This window comes from Hylobates moloch, unplaced genomic scaffold (assembly GCF_009828535.3).
Source record: "Hylobates moloch isolate HMO894 unplaced genomic scaffold, HMol_V3 SCAFFOLD_14, whole genome shotgun sequence".
Classification (NCBI taxonomy): Eukaryota; Metazoa; Chordata; class Mammalia; order Primates; family Hylobatidae; genus Hylobates; species Hylobates moloch.
Genome location: NW_026652289.1, coordinates 61792465 through 61818656, shown reverse-complemented (window position 1 = coordinate 61818656; position 26192 = coordinate 61792465). Strand labels below are relative to the sequence as shown.

Below are 26192 nucleotides of genomic sequence, written 5' to 3'. Positions count from 1 at the left end.
CTCAAAAACAAAAACAAAAACAGAAAAAAACACAATCAGATTACAGAGCCCACACCCTCTAAGTCAGAATGTGAAATGGTGAGGCCAATAAGATTTATTTTTCAAATCTTCCCAAGGCTTCTAGGGCCCAGCAGACTGGTTTGCAAACCAGTCTTCTAAAGCAATCTTCTTTCTATTATTAAGAAGGAGCCCATGACACAGAGGTGTTAAGTTCAAGGTCTCTTGGGTCAGCTTTTGGATCCACTGTTCCAAAGGGACAGGTTCTTGGGGGCTGGCATTTTCTTGGAGTGAAGCAGGAGCTGCTGCAGGGGCTAAGAAAGCAGGAAGGAGCTCTTTGCTGCATTCCAGAGCAGATCTGGCTGTGAACAAACGAGAAAGAGCTTTAGTGTAAGCCGGGCTGAATGGATAATTAAACAGATAGCAAAATGGAATGCAGTTGCACACACCTCCCGGGAGCTGGCTGGGGGGAGATAATATGCCTTCCTGTCGTCAGAAGGCACAGGAGGAAAAACAACTGGGCCTGGCCGTTGGCCATTTAACAATATTGCTTTTGTAAACAAGTTGAAAAATCCAATAACTGTAAAACTTATGGCATGTCCTTAAAAGCCTGTTGCTGTTTTCCGTATGAATGGATGAGCGTTTCCGACTGAAGGTGCTCTAATTAAACAGTCTGCATCCCCAGGGACTGCGAGGTCATCCTAGGGATGGAGGATCTGATCCCTCCTCTTGGCCTCAGGACCACAGGTGGGGGTGGCGAGCTCGGGGTGCAGCCAGGCAGTGTTTTGTTTGTTTTGTTAGTCACTGTGCTGGATTGTAGCTGAACAGCTCTCTTCCTTCCTGCTGTCTACAAGGACTCCAAAGAGCAATCCAGCACAAACTCAAAGAAACAAACTCTTACGATAGAAGCACGGCAGTGAGTGCCCACCAAAGAGGCAGCCCTTCAGGCTGGGAAGAGAGAGAAGTCTGGATCCGTTCATCAGAAAACACTTTGGTGGTGCAAGCAACAGAAAGGTAGAAAGTCTAGTTCTAGGCCTAGAGGAGCTCACAGTCCTGATGGGAAGAGAATGCACTCACACATACACACTCACACATGCACTCACACACATGCTCACACGTACTCACACTTATGCACAGGCTCACAAACTCACATGCACACTCATGCACATGCTCACACATGCTCACACTTGCACACACGCACAGGCTCACATACACACATGCACACTCATGTACATGCTCACACATGCATATGCTCACATGCTCACACACACATGCACACTCATGCACACACATGCTCACACACGCACACACATGCACTCACACTCATACACATAGTCACACACTCACATGAACACTCATGTACGTGGTCACATACATGGTCACACACACTCATGCAGGCACACACACATGCTCACATACAGTCACATGCACTCACAGGATCACACACACTCCCACTCACACACACTCATGTTCACTCACACACACTCATGCTCACACACACACTCACACTCATACACACACACATCCTAAAAAGGGAATCAAGGGGAAGGAGCCCAGCACTGGTAAGTGGAACAGATAGGTGGTGGTGGGCAGGGGGCAGTGCTCTGGAGCTGAGGGTCTTCGTACAGGAATCACAGAAACTCAGGGCTAGGTGGGATTCCAAAGGCCACTTGGTGCAAAAGTCAGCTCTCACTTTCTTCCTCCCTTTTTCTCATCTACGTGGAGCACGGCCACACTTCACAGGTAATGGGCACAGTCCTCTGCAAGACTGTCCTCACTCCAGACATCAGCTGCAAGCTCATGGGTTCCCCACGCCACCTGCACTGTAACCAGTTGGCTACAAATTTAGGAGTTCCCATGATCACCCTCAGGTTTGATAATTTGCTAGAAAGACTCACAAGACTAGAAAGGCACTATATTTAAGATTATAATTTTTTAAATTGTAGTAACATACACATAGCATAAAATTTACCATCTTAGCCATTTTTAGGCGTGAGTTCAGCAGTGCTAAGCACACTTGCATTGTTGTGCAGCCAATCTTGGGAATGCTTGTCACCTTCCAAAACTGAAACTCTGTGCCCATCAAACAACCATTCCCCATCCCTCCTTCAAGCTCCTGGCAACCACCCTGGAACAGTTTCAGTGTCCACAAATTTGGCCCCCTAGGTGCCTTGTATAAGTGGAATCCTACAGCATTTGTCTTTTTGGCCATTATAGTTTTATTATAGCAGAAGGTTACAAATCAGAGCCAACTAGAGAGAGAGAGAGACGTGTATGCAAGGTAAGGGTGGATTTCAAATGCAAAGCCCCCACCACCCTCAGGGACACATCATCCTCTCAGCTTTGAATGTGACCAACTCAGAGGACTGCCAACCAGGGCAGCTCACCCAAGCTTCAGTGTCCAGAGTTTTTATTGGAGTTTCATATAGCCGTCATTGATGGAATTATTGCCCACGTGATGGAATTCAATCTCCAGCCCACCTCCCCTCCCCAGAGGTCAGACTGATGTACTATGACTCAAAGCCCCAGCTCTCTAATGCCATGACTGCTTTTCCTGACATAGACAGTCCTTATCCTGAATTATCTCATTAGTGTAAATGATGGAGGGGCCCACCAAGAGTCACCTCATCAGCAGAAGCTACTAAGTGTGGTCTAAGAGGCTCACAGTGAATAGAAACAATGGGGCCCTATAACCCTCAAAGGGGGATCAGGGATGTTTTTCTAACAGCTCATAGGCCCTACTGCCTTGGTTGAAGGGTGACCCCCAAATATATTCCCACATCCAGGAACCTGTGAATGTGAGTTTATTTAGAACAAAAGGTCTTTTCAGATGTAATTAAGTTGAGGATCATGCACACACTCACACATACTCACACTCGCACACATGCACAGGCTGACATGCTCACACACACACATGCACTCATGTACATGCTCGCACATGCTCACACTCACACATGCACAGGCTCACACATTCACACATGCACACTCATGCACACACTCACACATGCTTACACTCACACACACGCACAGGCTCACATGCTCACACCATGGGAAGACAGAGGCAGAGACAGGAGTGATGCTGCCAAAAGCCAAGATGCCCAGGCCACCAGAAGCTGGAGGAGTGAAGGAAGGATTCTCCCCCAGAGCCTTCAGAGGGATCCCAGTCCTGCTGGCCTTGATTTGGGGCTTCTGGCCTCCGAACTGTGAGGGAATTGATTTATGTTGCTTTAAGCCACCCAGTTTGTGGTGATTTGTTACAGCAGCCACAGGAAATGAACACAAAGAGCCTAAATAATACCCCACACACGCCATGGCCTTCCCTCAAGACAGACCGAAAGAGGGACTAAAGGGACACTGAGGCAGGCACCCAGGCAGAAGAGACGTGAGAGGCTGGGGCAGATGGTGGCAGCATGGCCCATAGGCTTCTCCATCTTCTCGTTGGCAGGAGAAGCCCCCGGCCTCTGTTGCCCACTCTCCTCTGCACAGCCATCCACTGCGGGAAGAGCTCCATTCTGGTTAGTGAAAGCCATTCATGGTAAACCTGCTTCCTTTGCCAGTGACGAGTTAAGGAGTGGGCATGTGTCCTGGCCAGTAAAATGTGAGAGGAAAGATTTCCTGGTTTTTACATAAGTGTGTCGGGGAGGAGACAGTTCCTTCTCTCCTGGACCTGTCAGGGTGGATGGAGCCACAGCAGCCACCTTGTGACCATGAAGGCAGAAAGCTGGCTCACTGAGGAGGGCCAAGGGCAAAACAGGAAAGAACCTGACTTCCTGATAATATTGTCCAGCCCCTGATTCACCAGCCCCGCCCCCTGGACTTCTTGTAGTGGTGATAATTAATTCCTTCTTTGGGGGCCTTTTGGGTCAGACTTTTCTGCTACTTGTGGCCAAAGCACTTTTACTCAATGGTTTTCAAACATTTTTAATCAAATCTCATTGTGAAAATATTTTACACTGGAATCCAGATCCATACAGAGAACTGAAACAAATAATTCACAAAATAGTATGTACAACACATTCGGATATTTTCTATCCTTTTTTTTTCCTTTTTTTAGTTACTGGTCACAACCTAGCATTTATTGATTGATTTCCTGATCCATCAGTGGTCATGACACACGACTTGAAAAGCACTATCTGAAAAAAAGAAAAAAGAAATATTTACAGGGAGAGAGAAAAGTAAGTTGCCCCAGTGGAGGCAAAATCATACAGATCCTGCCCCAGACACCAAGATGGGGGTGGAGAGGGACACGGCGGGTGAGTCAGAGAAACAGGGAGACAGAGATGGAGGAAGAGCCCCGCTCAGCCGCAGCTGCACACCCACAGATGTTGACATGGTCCCCCGAGAAGGGCAGAGTGGGAGGCAGGCAGAATCAAGTGGAAAACACAGAAGCCCAGGGTTGGGAAGGAAGAGACAAAGAGATACAGGAAATTAAAAACGAGATGCAGAGACAGAAGTGCAAGCAAGCTGGAAAGTGGAGATTCTAAGACCGAGACCCAAAGGAGACACATCCTAGACTAAACCAGAGCATGAGGGGCCTGAGCACGGGCCGGAGTCTTAGTGACCAGAGTCCAGCTGCAGGGCTGGACTCAGCCACTGATGAGCCTGTGGCCTTGGTCAAGTCACTTCACTTTCAGCCTCTGCTTCCTTCTCTGGGAAACGCAGCTGGCAGTCCCTCCTTCGCACGAGTGTGGAGAAAGTCAGGCTGCAATGCGAGCACCAGGACTTGACGGTCTCTAAAGGATGGACGGATGTCCGTCCGGAACGACGGTCCACACAGACCCCCGCCCTTGGCCGGACAGAGAGCCTTTCGCTGCCACCCACCCACGGCGTCCCCAGTGTCCCTCTCCCGACAGTCCCCTCCCCCGCTTCTCTGCCCAAAGTAGGGAAACCCATTTCCCTGGGAACAGCTGTGTTTCCTCAACAAACAAATGTTCCCTTAAAACGTTTTTGAGGAAGAGCGGATGGTAATGAACGAACATCTGGCCGAGCGGCACACTTTCGTTTTTGGCAGCTCCGGAGCCCGCCAAGTGACTATTCCCTAATGTTCACCACATCCCAGCCCCTGCTATTCCCAATCAGGCTTGTACCACTACGCCTCAATTAAGAGCAGATGTGGGGCTGAGCGAACGAGGAGGAAAAAATACCCTTCCCCAGCGTCCCTCTGCGCTGCTCAAAATCCAAGGAAGTGGTCTGAGAACTTGTAGCGGCTCCAGCTTCTGCCTTTCTAATTCATCCATCCATCCATCCATCCGTCCATCTGTACATCTGTCCGTCCGTCCGTCCGTCCATCCATCCAGCTGCCTCTGCCATGGCCTTTGGGGATACAGATCTGAACAACAAATCCTTTCCCCCTATCTCCTAGACAGACATTCTTCTTCCCTATAATACAGGCATTGGCAAAAAGGCTCTACGAAGGGCCAGATACAAAATATCTGGCTTTGCAGCCCACGTGGTCTTTGTCACAACTCTTCAACTCCACTGTTGCAGTGTGAAAGCAGCCATGGACAATACATAAATGGATGAGCATAGCTGTGTTCCAATAAAACCTTACTTACCAAAATGGTGGCAGGCTGGATTTAGCCCATGGGTCTAATTATAATGTCTACTTGGGCAAGAGGAGATATGTGGAAAAGCCTGGCCCAGGGAGGATGTTCCCCTAGTGCAGGAGCCCAGAGCTCTGCCACCAGACCCTGCCTCCAGACCCTGCAGGCCACCCCTCTGCCCCAAAAAGGCTACAACATTTGGCTTCTGCATTTTCATTTGTAAGGTGTCTGTCTCGCCTCCCTGCCCACTTGTCTATCTTCCCTCAGCGATCTGCTGACCCCTGCTATATGACAACATCTGAAGTTGAGGTAGTCACATCTTGGGGTATCTGCTTTTACTGTCCCTCACCCACTGCACTGCGTGAGCCCTCCTATCTCCTTCCCACCCTACTCTGGTGGACTCAATTGATTGGCCCACCCTGGGAAGACACCGGTGGTGATACCTGACCCAAGTTGGGCTACTCAGAGTCTTTCCCCAGGCTAAGGAATTGGACCAAGTGGGTCAGTTGGGTCTGGAGCTGATTTACACTGGGAACCAAGGGACCACCATCTTCTTCCTGCCTCCTAGACAGAGATGCAGAGAAAAGGGGGCTGTAGACAGTGCAAAACTGCTTTTGTCTGAATATTTGCCTGTCCCCTAAATTTATGTGTTGAAACCCTCACCTGCAAAGTGATGGTATTAGGAGGTGGGGCCTGTGGCTAGATCATGAGGGTGGAGCCTTTATAAATAGGATTAGTGCCCTTATAAAGAGACCTCAGAAAGGCCCTTGCTCCTTTCATCATGTGAGGATACAGTAAGAAGGTGCCATCTCTGAATCAGAAAGCAGGCCATCATCACCAGGTACGGAATCTGCCAGCAGCTTGGTCTTGGACTTCTCAGCCTCTGGAACCATGAGAAATAGATCTCTGTTGCTTATAAGCCATCCAGTTTATGGCATTTTGTTATAGCAGCCCCAAGGTTCTAAGATAGCAATGAAATAACCCATGTGGAGAGAGGCTGCCTGGCATCCTAATGCCCTTTCAGACTGTCCCCATCCTGTCCTGAGCCCTGCCTACATTCTGGCCCTGTGTTCCTCAAAGCCCTCTGGACCCTTCTTAAAGAGTCTGCTTTTCTGTTTATACTGGGGGCCGGGCGTGGTGGCTCACGCTTGTAATCCCAGCACTTTGGGAGGCCGAGGCGGGTGGATCACAAGGTCAGGAGATCGAGACCACGGTGAAACCCCGTCTCTACTAAAAATACAAAAAATTAGCCGGGCCTGGTGGCGGGCGCCTGTAGTCCCAGCTACTCGGAGAGGCTGAGGCAGGAGAATGGTGTGAACCTGGGAGGCAGAGCTTGCAGTGAGACGAGATTGTACCACTGCACTCCAGCCTGGGTGACAGAGCGAGACTCTGTCTCAAAAAAAAAAGAACTGTTTACTGTTTATACTGGGTTAAGTTGGTGCTTGCTTCAATTAACCAAGCAAGGCATTCTGAACCACTTTCTGCCTCTGCACTCCATTCATACAATTAATTGGCTTTTGTGCCAGGGCTTGCCCTGCAGTAGATACCTATGCAAGTAACATATGTCCTTGCCCTCCAGCAGCAGATAGGTAACAAAATAGGGGAGCTGGACTTCCGTATTCCTCACTCTTGCACAACCCACAATGTACTGATGAGGAGTGCACAAACTGCCAAGGAGGAAGGGGTATGAAGTAGGAGATAGGGGAAATCTGAGAGCCTTGGCAGAGGAGGGACCATTTGCAGGCCTTGGAGAGTGAGTTGACTTTGGGCAGAAAAATAAAGGGGAGGGGGCAGTGCTTGAGTATAGAGCAACGTATTCCAAATTAGGTTCATAGAACACTAATCCCAGAAGGGGTTTTGTGGTATCCATCCTCCTCTTCTTTCTTACCCATAGACCTCCGACTCCATCCAACTGATAATGTGCACCTTAGAAATACTTGTTCTCCCAGGCTCCTTTGCAGCTAGAGTGATCATGTGACATACTTCTGGCCAATGAGATGTAAGCAGAAGTCAGCTGGAGGATGCTTCCAGGATATAAAGGTTCAAACTCACCTTTGCACCTTGTCTTCTCCTTCTTCCTGCCTGGAATGTAGCTGTGGTGCCTGAAAGGGCTGCGGTCATTTTGCAACCATCAGGATGAAAGCTATATGTTAAGGAGGGCAGAGCAGGAAGCTGGAAGGAGTCTGGATTCCCAGTGCCATGTCTGAGCCACCACATCAGCTCTGGACTGCTTATTTCTGTACTGGTTCCTGGCCACTACTGAGGGAGGTGGTTCTCTTATTTGAAACTCAACACATTTCTAACCAATGCAATGTTTAATGATAAAAGAGTTCTAAGGACCAAATCAGTCTGTGTATACCAATTTCCACTGTCAGAGATTCACAAAATAGATTATTACAGGTTCTGAGAAACCTTAACATGAAGATCACTGTCTAACCCAATGTTTCCCAAAATGTTTGTTCACCAACACCTCCACTGCCAGGATGCCAATGGGCATGCCATGGAACACACTTCAGGAAACAAGCTATAGAGAAAGGAGTATGGCTTCTGAGTCAAGAAAGATCTGGGTTATAATGCTGTGTGGCTTCAGGCATCTCACATAACCTCTCTGAGCCTGAGGTTCCTACTCCATAAAATGAGGGAGGGACATTACAGGTTACAGGTAATCCAGGTAAAGCGCTCGGCACTGTCTGTGGCTCCTAGTCAGTCGTCAACGATTCTTGTTAGCTGCTAGGATCATGTTTTGGAAGGAAGATAGCATCAGAGACAGAAGACCCTGGTTTGAGTGAAGGTTTGCCACACTTCCTTTCTCTGTGACCCTGGGCCAGTGACTGCACTTCCCCGAACCTCCGTGTTCTGAATGGCAGAGGAGGAATTACAATGTCTACTTGGGCAAGAGGAGATGTGTGGAAAAGCCTGGCCCAGGGAGGACATTCCCCTAGTGCAGGAGCCCAGAGCTCTGCCACCAGACCCTGCCTCCAGTCCCGGGGCAGGCCACCGCTCTGCCCCAAAAAGGCTACAACATTTGGCTTCTGCATTTTCATTTGTAAGGCGTCTGCCTCGCCTCCCTGCCCACTTGTCTATCTTCCTTCAGGGATCTCCACTGAACCCTCCTGGTTGCTCCCCAGTGCAGAGCCTCCACTTCAGCCAGCCCTGTCTCCTCATCAGTCACACCTGCAGTGCCCAGTGCAGCCTCCCAGCCTTGGCTCAGGCCAGGGTCCCCTCCAGCCCTCCCAGGCAGCCACATTGCGAGGCTCAAACAAAAGCACAGGTGCGTGGCCTAAAGACCCAGACTGCATGTTCACACTGTGTGCAAGGCCTTGGGGAAATGGCTTCCCCTCTGAGCCTCAGTTTCCTCCTCTATAAAAGGAAGGGGTTGCAGCAAATGGAATTGAAAATGAAGATGATAAGACTTGCTTCACAGGGTTGTGAGGAAGAGTAAATGAGGAAAAAAAGCATATCTATACGTGCATTGATGATAACATATAATATTCATTGGTTATTATTATTTACATTTTATTTTCTCAGCCTTACTTTTGAGGCCTTTCATTCTCCTTAGTTATCCTCTCCCCTCTTCAGAGTGAGCTTGACTTTTTATTTGACATGTGCTGAGTGTTAACTGTGTGCTGGGTACCCTGTTTGTATTATCTTATTTCATCTTCCCCCAAATTCTATGAGGTAAATCCTCTTTTTATTCCTATGTTCCAGTTAGCAAAACAAGCTCAGAGAGGCTAAGTCATTGGCTTGGGTCAGATGGCATATATATATAGCAGATCTGAGGCTCAAATCTAGGTATTCTGGTGTTAAAGCTTATGCTTCTAACTACAGCGCTATCCTGCTTCCCTACTGGCTGTCAAAACCTGTCTATCAATCCTGACTCCAGGCAAATGAGGCAGATACTAACTTGCTCATCTGTCTCAGGAACAGATCTCATGCCATATTAGTCATTGACATGTTAGCGTGAACTGAAACCCACTTTCTGAAGTTCTTTTCTGACTCATCTCAGGCAGAGGTCCCTGCTACCTCCTTTGTGTCCCCAAAGCTCATGTAATTCCCCAGCATAGCCTTGCCATGCTGCATTGGAATGATACTTGTCTGTCCCTCTGAACTGAATTTGTGGATTGGTCAAGGATTATATGTATTCATCTCAGTGTCCCCAGTGACCAACACAGCACCTGCCACTAAGCAGACACCCAATTAAATCTGATGAATGAACAAATGAAGTAAGTTAATCATACCTCCTAATGAAAGCCATATGCATAAATGAACCTTGAGGCAGTTTTCATTTTAGTGAACTGACAGTGATACGTACTTACAGTCAGGGCTGGTTCTACCAGGAAGGGGCTATAAATTAGGGAGCCCCCAAAGTTCCCTTCTATTCCCAGAAACGCTCCCTCACCTCATTGCTGCTTACTGTTCTAGCTTTCCTTTCACTGTGGGCAGACTTTCCTTCCCCTGGAAAGCCCTCTCCCTTCCTTTAAACTTCTGTTCAAGTCCTACCTCCTTCCAGAAGTCCTCCACCCAAATCCTGATCCATCCCCCTTGTCTCTGAACTCCTGGGTTCAATTGCAGCTCATTTTGTAGCCAGACACTAACAGAAACCAACCATGTATTAAACAGGGAACACGTTGGAAGGCGGTTGAGCAGCGCTCAGAGCTGATGCGAAGGCGGGAGACCCAGGCATAGGAAATGCACGGGGTAAGGGAAGCCAGGCATTCCGTCCCCAGCTGGATCCACACTGCAGGGTTTACCTGGCGAGGTGGCCACCACTGGCCCTGGGCCTTGCTGCGAGGATGAGCACAGAACTGCCCTTACTTCTTCTCATCACTCACTTATAATCCACTTCCAGCTTGGAAGAAGCAAAGGGGCCAAGCTTAGATCAGATGTCCACGTCCTCAGCGCAGCAAAGTGGGGCTATGTTCCGTACTGGGCCACACACCAGGGTGTGTTGCACAAACGCAGCAAGGGCTTGGGGCCGCTGCAGTCCATCCCTCTGGCTGCCCAGCCTTCATGCCCATCCCTCTCCTGTTCTCATGGTTTGCCAGGGCATGAGAAGTGAGCACATGCAAGAAAGAGCTTTTTAGGAGGCAAACTCAGCAAGGCTTGCAGATGAATTGGATATGGGATGAGGGGAAGTACTAAAGCCGCCTCCTGGGTTTCTGGACTGCAGAGCTAAGGGGATGGAGATGTCATCAGAGGTGAGACCACTCAAAGAGGACTTAGTGTTGGAAACAGGTCAATAGCTCACTCTCCGTACACCACCTCCAAAGCTCCCAGACTCACCTCTTCACCCAGAGCAGTTTCTCCTGGCTCTGCTCCATGCTGTCTTCTGGCCACACCTCTTGACCGGGCCACTATTTCCCATTTTAGGTTCCCTCTTCCTCAGCAAGCTCTCTCTAGCCTCAGCCATTAGTGCTTTTTCTTTCTTTAGCAATATATAGCCTGTAATCCCAGCACTTTGGGAGGCTAGGGCAGGCAGATTGCTTGAGTCCAGGAGTTCAAGACCAGCAAGGGCAACATGGCGAAATCCCATCTCTACAATAACAACAAAAAATTAGCCAGGCATGCTGGCGTGAGCCTGTAGTCCCAGCTACTTGGTGAGGCTGAGGTAGGAGGATCGCTTGAGCCTGGGAGGTCAAGGCTGCAGTAAGCCAAGATTGCACCACTGCATTCCAGCCTGGGTGACAGAGCGAGACCGTGTACCAAACCAACAAGCAAAGAAAAAACAATACATATAGGCCGGACCAGTGGCTCACACCTGTAATTCCAGAGCTTTGGGAGGCTGAGGTGGGAGGATTGCTTAAAGGCCAGGGGTTGGAGGTTGCAGTGAGTTGCAATCATGCCACTGCACTCCAGCCTGGGCAACCGAGAGATACTGTCTCAAAAAAAAAAAAAAAAAAAAAAAAAGACCAGGCACGGTGGCTCAAGCCTGTAATCCCAGCACTTTGGGAGGCCCAGGCGGGCAGATCACAAGGTCAAGAGTTCGAGAGCAGCCTGGACCTGGACAACATGGTGAAACCCCGTCTCTACTAAAAATACAAAAAGCCAGGCATGGTGGTGCGTGCCTGTAATCCCAGCTACTTGGGAGGCTGAGGGAGGAGAATTGCCTGAACCCTGGAGGTAGAGGTTGCAGTGAGCCGAGATTGTGCCACTGCACTCTAGCCTGGGCAACAGAGCAAGACTCCATCTCAGGGAAAAAAAAAATCCCACATTGTACTTTATTGCTTGTCTACCATGCACCTGGCACTGTGTTGGGGGCTGAACTCACCTCCTACCCATCCTGCTTATGGGCTGGTGAGGCAGGCACAAGCTTGCTCATCACAGGCAGAAACTCAGGTTCAAAGCTTAGAAAGAAACTCACCCAAAGGTTCACAGCCACCCCACAGCAGGGGCTGGACTCAGACTCGCATCTTTGTCCCTTGTCCCAGCACAGCCCACCCCACTTGGGGCTGCCTCTCTACAGGCCGTGGGAAGAGAAGCTTTTTCTAATTGGCTAATTCTGTGGGGAAAGTTGAGGGGGTGTTTGGGGGCAGGTAGGGATTGGCATGAGAGATGGGTGATGGAGTTTGGCTTCATTCTGGGACCCCCAGGCCAGGCTTCCTTCTGGTGGTGCTTCCCCCACAGGAAGAGAAAGCATGACTCCACTTGCACAAAGCCCGCTCTGAAAGCAGCTGCCCAGGCTACCGGAGCCCGCTGTAGAGAGAGGCGCCTGAACCCCCAGCAGGGCCAGCTCTGGGGGGCAGGGAAAGGGCCCTGCTCTCCCTCTCTCGTCTCCACATCTTAATGCCAGAGCAGCGGCCATAGGGAGAAAGGGGGACTCTGCAACCTGTACAGCATTGAGGGCCCCTTAGGATGGTCAGAGAGGAGAGGGGAGGATGGGGAGAGGAAACCAAAGAGGGATGGAAATGGCTCCCCACCTCCCTGTCCGGTCTCCTTCCCTCCCTCTTCTTTCCCTTCAGAATGTAGGAGCCCAGGGCCCGCTGCGAGGTCACAGTGCTGAGCCACACTACCTGGCTCCAGGCTGCGGCAGGGGGCCCGGTGGGGCTGGTTTGTGTCCGTGTCCAGTGTGTGTCAGGGGCAGGGGCAGCTGCCAAGCCGTCTTCCCAACTGCAGCTTCCCCCAGAGCCCCCACCTGCCCTGAGAGGCCTGACGGTTCCCTCAGGACACTGAGGAGCCTGAAGACTCAGCTGCTACCTTGATACGAAGCTCTCCCAGCCCACAGCATCACAATGTGTTCTCTGTAAGTTATGTTTTAAGATAAGACCTTCCATTTGGACTCAGTGATGTGCGTTAAGCACAAAGCAGCTGCCAGGCTCCCTGCACACACCCATTTGTGGAGTCTCCCAAGAAGGCCAGGGCTGGCGAAGGATTTTCCCTTGCAAAGGAGGACTCTGCACCCGGAGCCGTGAGGCCAGGCCCCAGGGGCACTGTGCTGGGCCAGGTGTCACTTGGCATGTTTGCTCTCCCCCGAGGTTCAGAACTGCTTTTCCCAGAACCCCCTTCTCTGTAGGGTTCAAGTTGGCAAGATCTGCAAGGTGGAAGTGAAGTGCAGGGCTTGGGGCCAGGCCAGGGACATGCACAGAGGAGTCCCGGGGCCCTGGCTTGTCCCCACCCCAGCAACAAACAGCTCCTGTTTCTGACTCCTGACCCTACCACCCATCAGCAACCCCTAGACCACCACCAGGTGCCTCCACAGGGTCGCGGTCTTCCAGGCCTCCTCATGAGCTCTGCCTCCACAGCTCCAAAGGCCAGGGCCTGAAACCCAGAGGCCCAGGGAATGAGCGGCCGAGCTGGGGTACAGCGCAGGCAGGTCGTGGGGTGTAGTGGCCACAACACAGACAGACAAATCCCAGCCCCATCCCTTACCTGCCTGTAAGAGCTCAGCGGGGTCACAGCTCCCCATGGAGCCTCAGTTTCCCCATCTGAAAAATGCAGGTAATAGTCTCTGTTTACAGAGTGGATGTGAGGGTTTGAGATCATGACGCAAAGCACCTGGCCATGGAAGGTACCGCACTCAGTGGCACACTTCACAATGACCTCCTGTTATAGAAACACTCATATTACCTGTTTTCTAGAATATATGCCCTTTGCACATGAATGTACATTTAAAAAATAATAATGAAGAAAAATGAAACGAACTCCAAGTCTCTGCTGAGCCCCAAGCCCAGCTCCCTGAAAGCCTGGTCCCTCTCAGAGGAACTCATTGAGTTCCTACAGCTGGTCTGAAACCTTCTTTACACTTGGGTCTAAGAAATGTCCCAGTCCTTCAGTTTTCTAAATCAAGCTCACCTGTATCCCCATGCCTTCCATCATACCCCCTTTAAAAGGGCCAATTTCTTTCTTCTTCTTCTTCTTTTTTTTTTTTTTTTGGAGACAGGTCTCACTCTGTCGCCCAGGCTGGACTGCAGTGGCACAGTCTTGGTTCACTGCAACCTCCACCTCCCAGTTTCAAGCGATTCTCCCGCCTCAGCCTCCCGAGTAGCTGGGATTGCAGGCGCCCACCACCACACCGGGCTAATTTTTGTATTTTTAGTAGAGAGGAGGTTTCACCATGTTGGCCAGGCTGATCTCGAACTCCTGACCTCAAGTGATCTGCCCATCTCAGCCTCCCAAAGTGCTAGGATTACAGGCATGAGCCACCGCGCCTGGCCCACAAGGACCAATTTCTAGAGCATTTCTGCAGCACTCTATATTCCCACCCCTTCTTCAATCCTACAAGAAGTTGCTCATGGACACAGTGTCCCAGGACATGGGGCAGAGCCGGGCCCGCAGCCCAGGCTGTGACATTGACATTGATGCTGCCCCTTCCTCTGCAAATGTCTGCTACAGGACCTCTGGCCCCTGCTGCATGGACCCAGCTACTGATATGTTCCAGTCCGCTGGATGTGCCCAGAGCCACCAAAGACCCTTGTCCAATCCCCTGACCCCCACCACCAGCCCAACAAGGCCCTGCCTGCACTGGGGAGCAGGCACAGGACCCCATCTCAGGAACTCACAACCTCCTCATCTCCTCTCCCAGCAGAGTATCCAGAGCCACTATCCTCTTCCAGGTACTTTGTCACCCTCTCCCTGATCCTGAGGGCACCCTATCCCCCAGGCCTGCCCCCACCCCAGGAAAAGCCAGATCCACCCCAAGATGACCAAATCTGGTGGCAGCCCCCAAAACACAAACGCTGTCACTCTTGCTCACCCCTCACCCACCTCTGCCCCACCCTAGCACTCAAAGGCTTGGATTTCCCTTTCCAAAAAGAGGGACTGAGATGCTGCTTTCATTTTCCTCCATCACAAAACTAAACTATGATCTTAAATATCTTTTTCAACAATTCACTTTGTAACCTACACGCTCAGGCCCCTGGGGCCCAGCTGCCTGCCCAAGATCCTGGAATTCCAGAGAAAGAGCTGCCGCCCTGCTAGCTGGCCACCAAGTGCCCAGCCCCCAAGGTGGACTTAGCTCCCCTCTCAGATCGGACTCACTCTCTGTGATTTGTTAATGGTGACACTAACATGAGTTTGCATTCATCGCTCTGACAAGGGTCATGTCCAAAGTGGGATGGGTGGGAATAAACCATTCAAAAATCCATTAGGAAGGGAGCCCACAGGTGGCAGAGTGACTGTGTGATTTATCATTCACCCGGGATATCATCTATGCTTGATAGGGTGACCAGATGATGTATTTTCTGAACAGAGACACTTGTGAGCAAGAACGAGGGGTCATTAGTAATTATGCCGGGCAGCAGGTGTAAATCAGGCTTTCCCCAGATGCCTCAGACATGTGGTCACCCATTAATTGGAAACTGGGACCCATTTTTTTCTCTCATTAGCTCCCGTGAAAGTCTGGGCAAGTTTCATGGTTTCCAATGCAGAAATGAAGAAACTGAAGTTGCAAGCAGGGAGGTGATGTGCCCAAGGCCGGGCAGAGGTTAGGGCCCTTCCCACTGGGCTCCGTCCTCTGCAGCCCTTGTGGCTGGCCCAGCCCCTCATCACACTGGCTCACAGCTTACTTCATGTCCAGAGAACCTACAAGGGGTCTACCCCTCAGGGCAGTTCCCAGCGGCAGGGCCAGAAAGGGATTCTGGAACTCTGGAGGCCGAAGACACAGGTATCTTTATGATCTAGGTGAGAAGAAACCCTGGCCAGAGACAAGAGGTTGGATGAGATGACCTCTGAGGACATCTACAGCTGTAGAGGAGGAACCAGGTGTCTAGGGGTTGGATGAGATGACCTCTGAGGACATCTACAGCTGTAGAGGAGGAACCCCGTGTCAGACCCCACTTGAGGCTTCGTACTGCATTGTGCCTTCATAACCACAAGAGGGCGCCCTCGCACCAACAAAGAAACATGCCTCGAGACGTTCTCCCAAAGTTAGAGCAAAGGCCCTTTCACTTTTTGTTACCTGTTAAGTTTTAATTATTTTTCATTTTGATATAATGTCATACATGCAGAAAAGTTGCAAGTACAGTACAAGTAATTCTCCCCCTATCCCCGAACCATTAAGAGTAACTTGCTGAAATCACTCCCCAGGTTCACCAAATTCTTCTTCTTTTTTTTTTTTTTTTTTTTTTTTTTCCAAATGGAGTCTCGCTCTGTCGCCCAGGCTAGAGTGCAATGCCACAATCTTGGCTCACTGCAACCTCCGTCTCCTAGGTTCAAGTAATTCTCCTGCCTCAGCCTCCCAAGTAGCTGGGATTACAGGCGCCCACCACCACACCCAGCTATTTTTTGTATTTTTAGTAGAGACAGGGTTTCACCACGTTGGTCAGGCTGGTCTCGAACTCCTGACCCCAGGTGATCCACCCGCCTCGGCGTCCCAAAGTGCTGGGATTACAGGCGTGAGCCACCATGCCTGGCCACCAAATTCTTTAGTACCTGTTTCCCGTAAATAAAGTCATCTTCTAACTAACCTCGCTATAGCCATCAAAATCAGCAAATAAACAGTGAAGTATCACTGCCACATAATCTCCAGGCGCCGCACTGTTTTGCCATTTTCCCCGTGATGTTCTTTGTAGCAAATAATGCAGGTCAGAATCATGCTTCTTGTAGTTGTCAAGTCCCCAGTCGGCTTCCGTTTACAACAGCTCCTTGGCATTTCCTTGACGTTCCCACCACCGCGCTATTGTGGGATGTCCCTCAGTTTGGGGTTGTCTGATGTTTCGCATGACTAGATTCAGGTCCTGCATCTCTGGCGGGAATTCCGCAGGGCTGTTCTGTGATGCTGTCTCCTTGCTGCAGCCCACAGGTGGGGCAGGGTTTCCATCTGTTCCGTTCCTGTTGATGTCCATTCCGATCACTCGATGAGGGTGGCATCTGCCAGACTTCTCCCTGCGACTTATTCTTTCGCTCTTTGTAATTGGTATGTATTTTCGTGGGAGGCCCTTTGATACTATGTAACTATCCTGTTCAATTTATTGCTTTATTTATTCATGCGAATATGGACTCATTGTTTCTTATTTTACTCAATGGATTATAACCTGTTACCGACATTACATATTTTGGTGCTACCAATGGGAGCCCCTTTGGGGTGGTGCCTGTGCCCTTTTGACATGTCCCCATCATTCTGTGAGCACTTCCTTGCCTTCTGGCCCCACAAGATGCTCCACACTCATCTTGCACTTTCTCTGCCCCAGTTCTGAATCAGCCATTTCTCCAGGGAGTCCTGGTCTACAAGGCATTTCAGAGATCTTCAAGGGAAGCTCAGACCTAGATGCCAAAGTATCCAGAGAGGCGCCTGTGGGACCTCTACACTTGCTGCCCAGGGCTGCCTCAGGGCTCTGCTCCTTGTATTCTGGTGCAGTGCCCCTTGGCTGCCCCAGCAATGACTCAGCCAGGCCGAGTGGCAGCTCGTGCTGCAGCTCTGAAAGGCACAGTAACCCTTGGAAGCAACCACATCATGCTGACTCTGCAGACGTATGGAGTGCATGAGCTGTGGGGCCATGGTGGCCTCCGTCTAGATTTCAGAAGATGTCATGTGATAGCCTGAGGGCCTAGATAGAAACCTGCCAAGGGGGCAGAGCTGCCACAGCCACCACAGAAAGTCCCACTAGTGCAATGCCTACTGGAGCCATGAGGGTGGAGCCACTCCTGAAACCCCAGAATGACAGAGCTACCAGTGTGCATCACATTCCCAGGAGGGCTGCAGGCACAAGACTCCAATCCATAGAGCCGCATTACAGGCCGAGCCCAGCAAAGCATAGGAGTGGGGCTGCCCAAGGCCTTGGGGGCCTAACTCTACTCCAGTATGCTCAGAAGGTGGGACATGCAGTCAAAGATTATTTTCCACTTTAAGATGTAACATGCACCCTGTCAGGTTGTGGACTTACTTGGGACCGGTTATCTCTCTTTTCTTGCCTATTTCTCCCTCTTGGAATGGGAATGTCTATCCTATGTCTGTCCTACCATTGTATTTTCGAAGCACGTAGCTTGTCTAATCTCATAGGTTCACAGCTGGAGAAGAACTTGTTTCAGAATTCATCATGCCTTGAGTTTTACCCATATCTGATTTAGATGAGACTCTGGACTTTTGGGGCTATTGTGATGGAATGAATTTTGTATGTGAGGACATGAATTTTGGAGGCCAGGGGCAGAATTCCGTGGTTTGAATGTGTCCCCCAAATTTCATGTGTTGGAAAGTTAATCCCCAATGCAACAGTGTTAAGAGGTGAGACCTTTAAGAGGTGATTAGGCCGTGAGGGCTCTGTTATCATGAATGGATTAATGTTGTTATCATGGGATTGGGTTTATTATCAGAGGAGCGGTATCCTCATCAAAAAATCAGCTCAGCCCCCTTCCTTCTCTTTCTCAAGTGCTCTCTCACCCATGTGCTGCCTCCCACCATGTTATATCAAGGCAAGAAGCCCCTTACTAGATGCACACCCTTGATTTTAGATCTCCCAGCTTCCAGAACCATGAGTCTTTTTTTTTTTTTTTTTTTTAAAACGGAGTCTTGCTCTGTCACCCAGGCTGGAGTGCAGTGGTGCAATCTCAGCTCACTGCAAGCTCCGCCTCCAGGGTTCATGCCATTCTCCTGCCTCAGACTCATGAGTAGCTGGGACTACAAGCGCCCGCCACCATGCCCAGCTAAATTTTTTTTGTATTTTTTAGTAGAGATGGGGTTTCACCGTGTTAGCCAGGATGGTCTCTATCTCCTGACCTCGTGATCTGCCCGCCTCGGCCTCCCAAAGTGCTGGGATTACAGGCGTGAGCCTCCGCGCCCAGTCAATAAATTTTTATTCATTATAAATTACCTAGTCTCAGGTATTCTGTTAAAGCAACAAAACATGGACTCAGACACTGGACCACCCCAGACCCCCACCTCCAAGAACACACCTACCTACGTTATGCTGCTCCACCTAGTGGCTCTTGAACCATTGAGAGGAAGAGAGGAAGTGAAAAGGAAGAGCTATTTATATAATTTTTTCATAGGATCCTGTTCTTGTTTCATGATTATAATCTCATCTGTTAAATTAAGTGTATCCTAAAGGCATCTTCTTACGTATTTTGAGTTTGACTTACAGGTTTCTCTGTACATAGTAAACTGCAGCCTAATTGGATGTGTAAACAGACTGTAACCTACTCTTGTGCCAATCACCAAGTTTTGGCCAATTAAAGATGGCCAACTCTTCAAACCATGTTTATATAAGGCAAATGCCAAGCTGTAACCAGTCCAGCTGTTTCTGTACCTCACTTCCGTTTTCTGTACATCACTTTCCTTTTTCTGTCCATAAATCTTCTTTGACCAAAAGACGATGCTGGAGCTTCTCTAAACCTATTCTGGTTCCAGGGCTGCCTGATTTATGAATTGTTCCTTGCTTGATTGAACTCCGTTAAGTTTAATTTGTTGAAGGTTTTTCTCATAGCACGTCTCATCTATTTCTGGAGTAATGACAAGTTTTCCTTGTTTATTTTGCAATTTCTTCCCTTGCAGAGTCTTATTCCTCCAAATTGCATTTTGTTTGTTTGGTAGATACATAGAGATCTTTCATGTTAGAGGCTCTCTTCGGCTGCCTGTGAATCCTTGGCTGTGGGCTCATGTGTGATGATGAGGATCGAGCCAGCTAGCTGGAAGTGGGTTGTCAACTGCCGGTGCCCCTGTAAGGAGGTCTGCCAGGTCACTTAGTTGGGGAGCTCCTAATGTCAGCATCCCTGTCTTTTTGAGGTGCTCAAAATCTTCAGGAAGGACTATTCCAGTCTCCTGCCTGAAAGGAGAAGCCTGGCTGCCAGGGCTTGGGTGGAGAATAGGGGTGGAGGGCTAGGAGGGAGGTGGTGTCAGCACCAACACGATACCCTCACTCAATTCTCTAGCAGGTGATATGGGACCTCTGCCCTCAACTTGTGCTGGTACCCATCTGCCAAGAGACCCTCCTATACCCCTTCAAGAGAATAGCCCTCCAATCTTTGAGGGGAGTGAGAGATCTAGCTGTAGACATTAATTTATTTAGAGGCAGAGAGAGAATCTGAGATCTGTCTCTTTCTTAAACAGACTTTCAGTCAGTTCCCTTATTTAGCCCCTCTTCATTTCCACTTCCAGAGGCATCTGGAGCCTCCAGTTTCTGAGCCTTCTAAAAATTCTGAATGTAAGCCTGGTTGACTCTTGCTTTTCCCACTACTGGGTAAGTATTCAATTTTCTTGGGTTTCATTTACAGTGGCCCATCTGCTTTCCATCTTCCAATATTTTGTTGCTGTTGTTTCTTCTGCTTCCCAATCTTTACTGATAAATAGATATATTTTAAGCCACTATTTACTGTTTTTCTAGTGAGTTCTGAGAGGCAGCAAAAGTAGATGTGGTTGTTCAGTCATCTACTTTTCTAGTCCGAAGGACAGACTGACTCTTAAAATTTTTTCCTTTTATTTTTACTTGACACATAATAACTGTACATATATATGGGACACAGAATGATATTTCAATACATACATACAATGTGTAATGATCAAATCAGAGTAATTAGCATATGCATCACTTTAAACATTTAGTCTTTCTTTGTGTTGTGAACATTCAAAATCCTCTCTTCCAGTTTTTTGAAAATATACACTAAATTATTGTGAACTGTATTCACCCTACAGTGCTACAGAACCTTAGAAGGTATTCCTCTCTAATAGTTGTAACATTGTATCCATTAACCAACCTCTCCTCTACTCTTCCCAGCCTCTAGGAACCACAATTCTACTCTCCACTTCTACCAGCCCATTTTTAAACTCCCACATATGAATGAGAACTTGCAGTATTTATTTTTCCATGCATGACTAATTTCACATAATGTAATGTCCTCCAGGTTAATCCATGTTGCTGCAACAGAGAGGATTCTATTCTTTTGTAGTTCAATATATTCCATTGTGTGCACGACATTTATCCATTTATCTGTCTATGGACATTTAGGTTGATCCCATATCTTTGCTATTGGGAAAAGTGCTTCAATCCAGTAAACATGAGGGTGCAGATATCTTTTAAATATAGTGATTTATTTTCCTTTGAATAAATGCCCACTGGTGAGATTGCTGGATCATATGGTAGTTCTATTTGTAGGTTTTTGAGGAAGCTCCATACTGTTCTCCATTGTGGCTTTACTAATTTATATTCCCACCAACCGTGTGTAAGAGCTTCCTTTTCTCCACATCCTTGCCAGTATTCATTATTTTCTGTCTTTTGTTAGCGTGATAGCCATTCTAACTTGGTGAGGTAGTATCTCATTGTGGTTTTGATTTGCATTTCGCTGAGGAATAGTGATGCTGAGCATATTTTCATATACTTCTTGGCCATTTGCATATCTTCTTTTGAGAAATATCTATGCAGGTTCTCTGATCATTTTAAAATCAGATTGTTTTTTGCCGTTGTGTTGTTTGAGCGCCTTGTATATTTGGCATGTGAGTCCTTTATTGGATGAATTAGTTTGCAAATGTTTTCTCCCATTCTACAGGTTGTCTCTTCACTGTGGATTATTTCCTTTACTATACAGAAGCTTTTTTGTTTGATATATTCCCTCTTGTCAATTTTTGTTTTTGTTGCCTGTGCTTTTGAAATCTTACTCATACAGTCTTTGCCTGGACCAATGTCCTAAAGCATTTCTTCTATGTTTTATTCTAGTAGTTTTGTAGTTGTGGGTCTTACCTATAAGTCTTTAATCCATTTTGATTTGATTTTTGTATATGGTGAGATAGGAGTCTAGTTTCCTTCTCCTGCATATGGCTATCCAGTTTTCCCAGCACCATTTATTGAAGAGGGTGTTCTTTCCCCAATGTGTGTTCTTGGTGCCTTTCAGACCGACTTTTTGATTGCCATTTGTGTTCATCCCAGCTCCTCAGCTGGACTGTGAGGCTTTGGCTAGACATCTGGGAGAAACTTGGTACCTCTTTGTTGAACAGAGGTGTCCTTTCCACAAAGGATTTGGCCAAGGAGGGTCCTCCCAGCTCAATGCCACCTCCACCAGGAAGGCTTCCCTGACCACACCACCTGGAAACACTTTGTCATTTAATCATTCCTTTAACATGCCACAGATTAAAGTGGCCCTAGCCAGGACATCCATCCCAAAGGCCTGCTGACCTCATCCTGTCCCTGGAGACCCTATAACCATCCCCAGGCTGCTTCTGAGCCCTGGGCAGCCTTCTTCAGGGTCAGGATGGTGCCAAAGAATGGGCTCAGCTTTGGGGCAATTATGACTGCATTAGCTCCCAGTGTGGCTACTCCCTTGTGTGCCCATGGGCAGGCTTCCAACTGCCATGTCCACAAATGTAAGATGGGAATAATTAGTGCTGTTCTTCCCCTGCTCCTGTTTCCAGGTGTTTCTCAGCACCTGAGTGATTGCATGGGGGTCACATGACTCATTCTGGCCAATGGCTTCTGAGCAAAAATGATGTATGTCATTTCTGGGCTGGCTCTTGTAATCACTGATGCAAGGCCCTCCAAGCCTTTTCTCTGCCATGGGGACCAGCCGTGTTTCTGATGGCAGCTGCTCTGCCAGTCTGGGTTGCAGAGTAAGAACAAAGAGGACATGGAACAGAAGTCCCCGCCAGCCTTCAAAAGTCAGAAGTGAGAGACAAACCTGGTAGAGACCATGGAAATGAGAGGTTGCTGGAGCATAACTTAGCTTCCTTCGCTGACATACCTCGTGGAGCTGCAAGGAGTCAGTGGTGACCTATGTGAACCCGCACAGGGCTCTGCCTGGCACTACGCAGGTATTCAAGAAATGTTATCTTTTTGGTGGCTCCAGGAGACCTGAGAGGCAGAGACTGTGTGACTCAGGCAGATGTTCCACATCCAGACACAAGAGTCAAAGGTCACAGAGGGGGTCGACAGGGACTCCTCAGGGACAAATAAATACACACTTATTCTGCTCCCAACTCCGGGCTGGGCTTAACCAATGGGCACTGTGCAACTGCCTCTTCGAGGAAGGGAGACTCTCACTGAGTCGATTGATGGGCAGGGGAAAGGCATGTGATGGGAAGAGAGGGTAGTGATGGCACAGGGGAGATTATGGGGATTGCAGGCTTGCCCCATCCCCCAGCAGAAGGGCAGTGGCGGAGACCTGGGTGAGTGGCAGTGCCCTTTCTGGCTTTTTAACACCTGACTGGAGCTCTCAGACAGGGCGTCCCCACCACTCCCTCACCCAACAGGCTGAGCACAGGCACCTGAAATTAGCTCCAGCTTCACCGTTAACTGGCAGTTTGACCCTGGGCCTCAATTTCCTCATCTGTAAAATGAGGATCATACACACGCTTGCCCTGTGTACCCCACAGGAGCCCTGTGAGACTCAAATATGAAAATGGGTATGACAGGCCTTTTAAAACATGGCAGTTCTTTGAGAATGCAAGTTTATTTCAGAGAGTTAAATCTTACCCTTCCCACAGAGCTGAGCAGAGCAGATCATTTTATCCCCATTTCAGAGATAAGGAAACAGAGGCACAGAGGTTAAGTGACTTGCGCAAGGTCCCACAACTGGTGGGTGGCAGAGTTGGGGTCACGATCTGGGTCCTGTGAGTCTGAATCTAGTCTCTACTTCCCCAAGTCATCTCCCTACAAAGACCCCCATGGAAAGAAAATCCCTGTGGATCTGAGCCCACTGGAAAGGACTTCCCCAGCCTTCAGGATCGACTCTTTTGGAAGCAGGTAAGGAGACACGCCCCACAGGTACAGATAGGAGTCCTGCCTGTGGCTAACCTGACGCCGTAGTATTCAGGGAACAGAGTGAAGCCCATGATGGCCCGAGGCTGGAGTTGAACAATATGGAGCAGAAACAGCTCACTGGCTGCACCTTCTCACAGTGTCAGGCTCTTTCTGATCATGAAAGTGGACTTGCCCTCAATTCCATGTGCCGAGGAGCTGGGTGACTCACAGAGCCCTCAATCTGCAGTTGTTAAACATGTCAGGCCTCCATCTGCTCCCCAGTCTCAGCCCCTGTGCAGCCACCTGTGACTACACCTTCCTTAGTCAACAAGCAAGTCAATATACTGGGGACATTTGGTGGGTAAAAGCTGTTGAAGATGTTGGGGGGCTGTGTGCTTTTTCTAGCACCAGGATCAAGGTGACTAACGCAGGCATGCGTAATCATGGGAACAACCCCTCCTACTTAGGCAGCCTTGATAGTCTTCAAACATTTTTGTGCATATGATCTTGTTGATCTCTGCAAGTATTTTATAAGGTGGGGAAGACAGAAATATTCACCCTGGGGCACAGAGAGGCTTACCTGGGCAGAGACAACAAACAGGTGGAGCTCAAGCCAGTCCTCAATTCCTTTGCTAGTGGCAGACATCATTAATCAATCATGCCATTCTTTCCAGTTCATCTGGGATGAGGCCTCAGAACGTCTCAATACAACCCTTTAGGCAGTCACTACCAATCGATTAAGGATTGCTATCCTAGGTGTAGTAGACATCAACAACCTAATCAGCTGGGTGACCTTGGGCAATTCTTACTGGTCTTCCCAATGGAAAAACAGGAAGATGGACTAGATGTCCTGTGTTTCTGTGGAATGGCCTGTTGATGAGTCCTGTTTCATCCTTCTTTGCTTCTTTCCACACAGTAGTAGCTCAGTATCTTGTTACCTCTTGCATGGAATCCCTTGGTGGTCTCCTTTCTGGGCTCTAGTGCATTGTGGAAACTGTTGCCTGTTTACCCTTCTTAACATTGTCTGCTCAAGAACTTCCACAGGGAGGGGAACATCACATACCAGGGCCTGTCAGGCGGTGGGGGGTAAGGGGAGGTAAAGCATTAGGATAAATTCCTAATGCATGAGGGGCTTAAAACCTAGATGACGGGTTGATGGGTGCAGCAAACCACCACGGCACAAGCATGCCTGTATAACAAACCTGCAAGTTCTGCACATGTATCCCAGAATTTAAAGTAAAATAATAATAAAAAAAAGAACTTCCAAAGGCTCTCCCTGCCCTTCCCAAGAGAGTCCCGCTGCAGAGTGGCCATGCTCTGGCCCTTCTCCCCATCTCCAAGGAGATGCCAACTTGGCAACTCAATGCCAAGACTCCTCTTTACCCATCTCAGCTTTCAGCCAAAGGGCGCATCCGTTTGTTCCTGTGTGTGGCCCACACTATGCCCATCCCACCCCCAGGCCTTTGCCCATGCTGTTCCCTGTGCCTGGGGAGGCCTGTCCTCACCACCATTCCTCGTGTCTGCTTCTCAAAACCTCCTCCATCTTAAAGGCCATCTTAGCCAATGCTACCACCTGCTTGACAACTTCAATGAATTCTCCACAACAGGGGGTGCCCAATGCCTCCTCTAAAATATTAGTGCTTTTTTTTTCTCTTTCCGCATGCCTGTTCGTGCCCCTCCTTCAACCTTCCGACTTACTCACCTAGGAAACTCCAGGTGACTCACAGCCAGCACTCTGGGCAACAAACAGGAGACTTGCCTTCCTTTCCAATAGCCATCATGATGGAGGCATTTCCCCAGACCTACTATGCACAAGATGCCAGGGTGGTGGAGAGGAGCATCTGGCAGGGGCTCTTGGCAGTCACTGGAGTTCTTTCTCCCTAGGGAGGGATGCAGCTATCAGAGGGGTGGCTTTAGTTCTGAAGGGGGATGGGCTTTGCAATGTCTGCACTTCTGAGGGGTATGAGGAGATGGAAGAGAAAGACTGAGGCCAATGAGGGAACACAGCTCCTTTCTTCTCTCTAGAAAGCCCACATCTTCCTCCTCTCCAGGAACCGTCACTAACCATGCACTCTTACAGAGAACTTGCTGGAGAGAGTGAGGACCCAGACCCTGCCTTAACCATAGGAACAAAAGTGACAGACACTCACAGGCCTTAGTGCCCGTGCTCAGGCTGTTCCTACTATTGGGGCTGTACTTCTACTCCGTCTCCTCAACCCCTTCTAGGTCTTCCCAGCTCAGTGCCACCTCCTCCAGGAAGGCTTCCCTGACCACCCCACCTGGAAACGGCCTATGCGCGTGGACTTCCTTAGCCCTTTCACTGAGCCTCTGGTAGAGTATTCAGCCAGTCCCACCTCCCTGTGGTCACTTATGTTCAAGTGACACTGCCATCACCTAGTTCCATAAGGCCTTTGAGGCTAAGGTCTATTTCTGAGCCTCTCTGACTCCTCTGGGCCTAGACATGCTGACACACTGGGCACCCAGAAGTGTCTGTCGTGCAGAATGAACAGTGAGCACCAGGCGTGAGGCAGAGACTCTGGAGGATGTCTCATGGCGTCCT

At 49.1% G+C, this 26192-nt stretch overlaps 1 long non-coding RNA gene across 1 annotated transcript; it reads right to left on the bottom strand.

Annotated features, from left to right (window-relative positions):
• Positions 1 to 69: 69 nt before the first annotated feature.
• LOC116482333 (uncharacterized) lies at positions 70 to 25510 on the bottom strand. Its single transcript, XR_004251841.3, has 3 exons — positions 25335 to 25510; positions 10824 to 11075; positions 70 to 359 (listed from the first exon to the last, which is right to left on the bottom strand). It is a non-coding gene; the product is annotated as an uncharacterized LOC116482333 (long non-coding RNA).
• Between the last annotated feature and the right edge of the window lie 682 nt (positions 25511 to 26192).